General features: G+C 28.1%; 1 protein-coding gene across 2 annotated transcripts in view; it reads left to right on the top strand.

The window, feature by feature from the left end:
* LOC117172510 (neutral ceramidase) overlaps positions 1 to 7,166 on the top strand; it is a 290,344-nt gene that overhangs the window by 17,596 nt on the left and 265,582 nt on the right. Inside the window, exon 1 of one of the 2 annotated variants that reach the window (XM_033360524.1) lies at positions 1,063 to 1,173. The exons of the other annotated variant lie outside the window; for it this stretch is intronic. The gene's annotated coding sequence lies outside the window, so the exon portion shown is untranslated. Of the gene's footprint in view, positions 1 to 1,062; positions 1,174 to 7,166 lie in introns of those variants that run through there. 2 annotated transcript variants of the gene reach the window in all.

The raw sequence follows: 7,166 nt of genomic DNA, 5'->3' as shown, positions 1-7,166 counted from the left end.
ACTATTATATTTTGCGTTAAAAATTTTTCTATTTTGTTAACAAATGTTTTTTTTTTATTTTATCTCCTTTGGTTGAGGATGAATAATTTTAGTGTAAAATTCAACTCTTTGCGGACAATTTAACTATTTTGTTTCAAATTCGTTTTTCATTTTTGGAGTGAAAATTCCAATTCCTTTTTAACTCTGCTCTTGAAAATTCGTCTTTTGAGTTTCAAAATGGTAGGGAATTCGACTATTTAGTCGTAAATTACCTTTTTTTAAATGATTCATATTTGTAGTTAAAAATTCATCTCTTTAGGAAAATTTCAAAATTTAATTTAATATGTAACAATTTTATTTCACATTCTTGACTTTTTGGTTGAAAATGAAGTATTTTGTTAAAGATTAATATTTTCGGTATAAGAATGAAAGAAATTAGTTGCAAATTAATTCATTTTGTGAACAGTTGAATTATTTTGTTAGTAAGTTCAACAATTTGGTCAAAAAGTCACTTTTTTGTAGAAAATTTACCATTTTGGCTTAAGAATTCAACTGTTTTGTTAAAGGATGTTCTTTTTGTTTAAAAAATTCATTTCTTCTAGTAAAAACTTCATCCTTTTTAGTTAAAAATAAAAATTTTTGTTTGAAAAATCTTTGTTCTTTGGACATTCGACTCTTCGACTGAAATATTTATTTTTTGATAAAAATTTAATTATTTTTTTACTCATATTTACTTCAAGAAATGTATATTTCTTTTCAAATTAAGTTTTCATCTCATTTATTTTGATTTTTAAATAATTATATTAAAGCAAATTAAAAAAGAAACTTTTCAGGTATGACTTAAAAAATATGTAATATAAAAAAAAGTTGCCAAAAAACTCAAAGTCTCATAAGTCCGCCATTTTTTCGAATAAAAAAAATATTTGTGTTTTTTTTCATAATTAAATAATCATAAATTCTAAATTAGAGACAAATCCCATTTTTAATGGAAATCGTTGCGAACGGATCACGTGGACTCCAGCAGGCTGAATTATTTTGCGGTCAATGAGTTAGTCACACAATCGGTGACCGACGGAATACACGTTCATGATTTTTCAATGAAAATAAAACGACGCGTCATTTCCGGGTTTGATAAAAAAAATTAAATAAAGTTAGTGAGTGTCGATTAATTCAGTCTTTGTGGCGAAGGAGGAGGTACGGAAAATATTACCAATCCTAACTTAAGTGGTGGGGGGGTGGGGGGGGGGGGGGGGGGGGGGTACCCAAGCATTTCTTACATAAGTTTCTTTATTTGGATCGTTTAAAATCTTTTATACAATTATTTGTTTTATTTTTTGCTTATTATGCAATATCTGATATATCTACAGTTTTTTCAAAAGGTCCAAGTTTTGAGATCCCCTGAATCCAAAGAAAACTTCTGAAAAAATTAATCTATCAGATTGGCCTTTGGTACACTCTTTTAGTGTCCTTAGCTAAGTGCCAAGTTCGTTAGTCAGTCATTTTGGATAAAAATTCTAATTTAAAAAATGTTTGGGATCAAATTTTTTCATGACTGGAAAATTCTCTCGACACTTGTTCATAGTACTTTAAAAAAAGTTAATTTTTGATAGCCCTACATGATTATTATAACAACTTTTTAAATTTTTTTGTTTGAAAAATTAAAAATTCAAATTTTGACCGCACGAAAAATAATCGAAAATCAAAAATTGGATTCTGCGGTCACACTATGTAAGATAGGAAAAAAAATAAAACGATAATTATTTCGCATCAAAAAAATATCTAAAAATTTTTCATTAATCACATTTTTATAGGACACGTAGTTTTTGTTTTATTTATAAAAAAAGATTTAAAATCCAAAATTTGAATTTTTCGACATTTGACACAAGCTAAGAAAAAGTAAATTAATAATATTTTTTAACCGAAAGTAGATCGCATAAATGGTTATTAATTGTTTATTTTTTACATTCTCATTAGAGAAGGTATTAGATTTGTGTAAAATTTACCCCCCCCCCCCCCAGTTTTTGTCAAATGTCTACGTTTTGAGACCCCCTGAATCCGCAAAACAGGTTTTTACTAAAGTGTCTGTCTGTCGGTCTGTCTGCATGTATGTCAATCTGTCTGTGAGGAGGATAACTTTTTAAGAAATAATTATTTTAAATTGGCCTTTGGTACCCTCTTTTAGTGTCCTAAACTTGAGGTCAAGTTTGTTAGCCAGCCATTTTGATAATAATTCAAACGGTGAGCGCATTTTGAATATCTTTGAGACAACTTTTTTTCAAAATTGAGAAATTTTCTGTACGGATGTTTATACTATTTAAAAAGTTAAACAATTTATCTTGTTGACTTTTTTCATAAAACGAAAAATTTCCAGAATCATAGCATTTACAAAATTCCAAAAAACAAACGAAAATGAACCTTTTGAGCCAAATAACGGATAATTTGAAGAAAAGACAAGAGAAGAAAAAGTTTGATCTTTAAATGCCATTTAAGATTTTCAGAACAACCTTTTAAAATTTTTTTGAAAATTCCAAAATTTAAATTTTGGCAGCTTACACAATAATGGATACGCAAATTCAATTTATGGAAAAACGACCAAAGTTACAATAAAATGTTTAATCACAAATTTTTTTTTTAAAGAACGCGCATTTTTTTAACGGGAATTTGAAACTACGTCTGCTTTGATACCAATTCAAGTTATAAATGATAATAATATACATTTACGGGAATGATATCAAATTTTAGAGATAAACTCGAGTGCGAAACACGAGATACGTGATGAGAATTTGTTCGTTAAAGCCGAAGGAGCTTTAATAAAAGAGAATTCACAATAACCATATTACGAGCTATTTCCTTAACTTCAACTAGTGGAGTTTGTGCTGTTCGATATACAAATGTTTAAATTCCTTGTTTTATTTCAAAGTCTTCCAAACATAAATTTTTTGAATAACTGACAGTGCCTTTATTTTTCCTATTCTAATAGCTTCTTTTCCCAGAACTTTTCAACTTCTTCTTCTTTAGGCAAATAAATTTAATTTATTGCATTCGTCTGTTTTTGAACACCTACTACAAAGTCGGATGCATTTTGTATTATTTCTCCAATAGAATTTTCAAGATTGTGAATATTTGCGCAGTGTTTAACTAATTATCCAATTGGTTTTTATATTTTCTTTAAAATTTTTCATTTGACGTATTTGGAAACGATTTTTAAAGTTACTACTTGTGCTATCGGAAATGTGTTATCAATTACAATACAGTTAGTAAACTTTTTCATGCTTTCAGTAATTTTTTTAATCGCTAATGTAGCATTGGCTGAGTCATGCTTACAATCGTCGCTTATCATAGCAAAACTTTTTTTAACATCGCCTTGTTGGCAAAAAGCAGTAAATACTGAAATTAATTGATTGACCTAATGATTGCTTTGCACAGCATTTTTTATTTTCACAGTCCTATTTCCGGCAAAGTCAATTTGTATCGAAAGATGGTGAGGATTAAATTCGAATATTTCATTTCTATTCTCACAGCATTTCTTTGAATGTCTTTTACGTAAATATGTTAATTTATTTCAACCGCCCACTTAGCAAATTCTAACATGAAATTCTTAATACTAGTTTTTTAAATAAATTATCCTTTACACCATACAGCGAATTTAATTTCTTCTATAGCAATTTGATCTGGTATGTTCAATAACATTCTGAAACTAAAGTTAAAATTTTAATTTTCTCTAATATTGATGATGAATTTTTCAGTGCAATTGCAATATTTTTAATCCATTCATCACAAACCCGTGCAGAAATCTCGGTCTGACCCCGATCGGGGCCAGACCAGTCCAGATCGGGTCCCGATCGAGAATCTTGGTCGGGGCCAGGCCGCGCATGAAACACACACCCAGATATGGGCCAGGTCGGGACACCCAATTGGGAATCCCGATCGGTGCCCCATCGGTGCCTGATCGGTACACGATGCGTCTTATTATAATCCAATCATGAATTTCACAAATGGAGATTTAGTATAAGTAAACTCGAAACTATCGAATAGTCCTCTCCTTTCAAAGGCCACCTTAATATTTTGAATTTCCAATTAAGTTATTTTAAGTTAAATTTAACGTATTACAGGCACGAAAAGAAAAGGTTTCACAATACAACATTTAATTATACTTTAGAAAAACTTAAAATTATTGTGGATGGTATCAGTTTGGAGGAAAAGTTTTGTTTTGTATGAAAAAAATGGATGATAACGAGAAATATTTTAAGCAACAATTTTAATTTCTTGACAAAAATGTTGCCTATAAAACTTTTTAACAAATTAGACAAAGTTTTTTCGCAAAAAGATTCCCTACAACTTGACATTTTGGAATGCTTCCAAAGAAAATCATCAGAAAATAAGCTATGATTTACGATTTATTAACATTTTACTGCAAATAAATTCAATTTTCTGTCAATTGCATTACTTCTTGAAAAATTCAAGAGATGGTTGTAGATCATTTTTTCGCTAAAAAATTGCGCTATCATTTATCAGATCGTTTTATTTTTTTAAATCGGTTCAGGAGAAATATAGACCAAACAACTTTTAAACAAAAATGAACATTTTTGAATTAAATATTTTTGGTTATTTCGAATATTTTTTACAGATTATGCATTTAATTAATTTTTATTATTATTAATTAATTTCGACCTAATGGACGTTTTCATAAGTTGAAATTGCATTGTTTATAATAAAAAAGAAAAAAAACTTTGTTTATCATTTTAAACTTCTCGCGAAACCACTTAAATGCCGAATGCGAAGCATGCGCAGTTAATTAACTAGTTTTTGCTGGAATGTTATAAAAATTTGTCCCTAATGTATTTCTGTAATAAATTTATTATTAATACAGAATCAAAGTTTCAATAACATAATCGATTTTATCACATATTTTACTCTTATAATTTAAAAACATTACAATTTTGTGCATACTGCAATTCATTTCTTTTAAATAGATTTGATCATTTTTACCCTACATTAAATCGAAAAACCTTGAGTTCTTTAATAATAATTGAAAACAAAAAAACTTTATCAATTTCACCATATAATAATATTTGATTCATCTGATGGTAAATATAATAATTTTACCTAAAACAATTTAATTAATGATTAATTTATTTGAGGTTAGGTTTCAGTAGGAAATCGGTCTGGCCCGGTCGGGCCCAGGTATGGGCCACAGATTTCTACCGATCAGGGCCAGATCGGTTTTACGTTTGAAATCGGGCGCTTTCTGCACGGGAAAGGGTTTTGCAGATGTACTGTATATTGCTTGTCTGAAATGCAGTAAATTTTTTTCAACTTAGCATCCATTTCATCAGAAAATGATGCAACTATTTCTTCTATTTTTCTGGAAACTAAATTTTTAATGTACTCCTTATTTATACGAAATTTATCGAGATCAATTTCATTTTCAATTAAGTCAATATCTTGATCTTGATCTTAATCGTCTATTATGTCGGTATTAGTGTCTGATTGAGTAGCATATTTTTGAATAAAATTGTAGCAACGTTTACAAACTTTATCTTTATTCTGTACTTCTAAATGAGGGAATTCTAGTTTCGCTTTATCGAATACTTTTCCTAATGTCGAGAAGCATACTTTATCCGTTTTATGAATACACTTTATATAAATGTTAAAGAAATAACTTTTACGTTAATAATTGTAAAGATATTCAGTTTAAACATATTTTTTTAAATTTAAACTAATACACTGAACTATATCTATAAGTTGACAAAGTAGTTGTTAATGCCAAGACTAAAAATATTTTTTAATGAAACATAATTTACCGTAAACGCGCGTAAACAAATTCTTTTAGTTACACAGAATAAATGAACTTTTTCCATCAAATAACAGAAGATTTTAACAAAAGAATATGAAAAATTTCAAAAAACAAGAACAAAAAATAGACTTTAAAATCTTAAAATCTGTGAAAATAACATTAAAATTAAAATTATTTAGTACTATTAATGTAAAAACGTTGTAAATAAGTTTAAAATCATTATTTTCAAGCTTTCCACAAAAAAAAACACAAAGAAATGAAATTTTTTTATGTTTTACTCCTATATAAATTAAAAGTCGAAATTCTTGTATAGCGTTACTTTTATATACTGTAATCAGCTATATCTGAAAAAATTTTCAGCAAAAAAAAAAACGATGGGCTTTCGGAGAAAATCGCATTTGAAATTGTTTTGAAAAACAACTACAACTGTTTAAATTTTCAACTTTTTGAAAAAATTAAAACTTTTGAGAAAATTAAGAAAATTGGAGTTATCCGCAAATTTTTGTGTGACGTCAGATTTTGAGGTTATTTTTTGAATCGCCATAACGTCCGTAACTTTCATCTTATAGAGAAATAAAAAAATACTTGTTCGCCTTTTTCCCGTACTGAACAACATAATTCAATTTGAAACCGATCGCTGAGAGATGCTTTACCACGCTGCCTGACTTCAGAACCAGAATCAACATTTTTCGTAAAAAATTATGAATTTTCTAATAAAATGTTGATTACTTTTCAACCAACTATTTGAACTTCCACAATGGTAATATTAATTTTTAAAAAAATATTTTCTAACCAAATAGTTACATGTTCTATTATTTTTTAACCAAAAAGACAATTTCTCAACAAATACATAAATTTCCAACCAAAAAGTTCATATTCAACCTTTGGACTTTGCACCACAACAATTAAACTTTTAACGAAATGCATAAATTTTTAACCAAATATTTGAATATTTATTCCGAAAATATGAATTTTCGACAAAAAAGTTAATTTCCAAGCAAATAGTTCAGTTTTCTTGCAAAATTTTGACCCCCCCCCCCGCCCGCCCCCAATAAATTTGAAACAAAATAGTATTTCTTTACTAAACTGGAGGATTTTCAAAACCAGAATCATCATTTTTCGTAAAAAAGTTAAATTTTTAATAAAATGTTCCTTACTCTTTAACCAACTAGTTAAACTTTCATAATGATAATATTAATTTTTCACAACAAAATTATTTTTCAACCAAATAGTCAAATTTTCTAGCAACATCTTTGCCCCCCCCCTCAATGGAATTTGAAACAAATATTCATACAACATTTTCAAACAAAGGCTTTCATGCTTTAAATAATGATTTCCAATTAAAAAAGTAATTTTCAACTAAATAGTTCAATTTTCTACCAAACTATTT

Source organism: Belonocnema kinseyi, chromosome 5 (genome assembly GCF_010883055.1).
Source record: "Belonocnema kinseyi isolate 2016_QV_RU_SX_M_011 chromosome 5, B_treatae_v1, whole genome shotgun sequence".
NCBI lineage: Eukaryota > Metazoa > Arthropoda > Insecta > Hymenoptera > Cynipidae > Belonocnema > Belonocnema kinseyi.
This window is presented reverse-complemented; position numbering and strand designations above follow the sequence as displayed.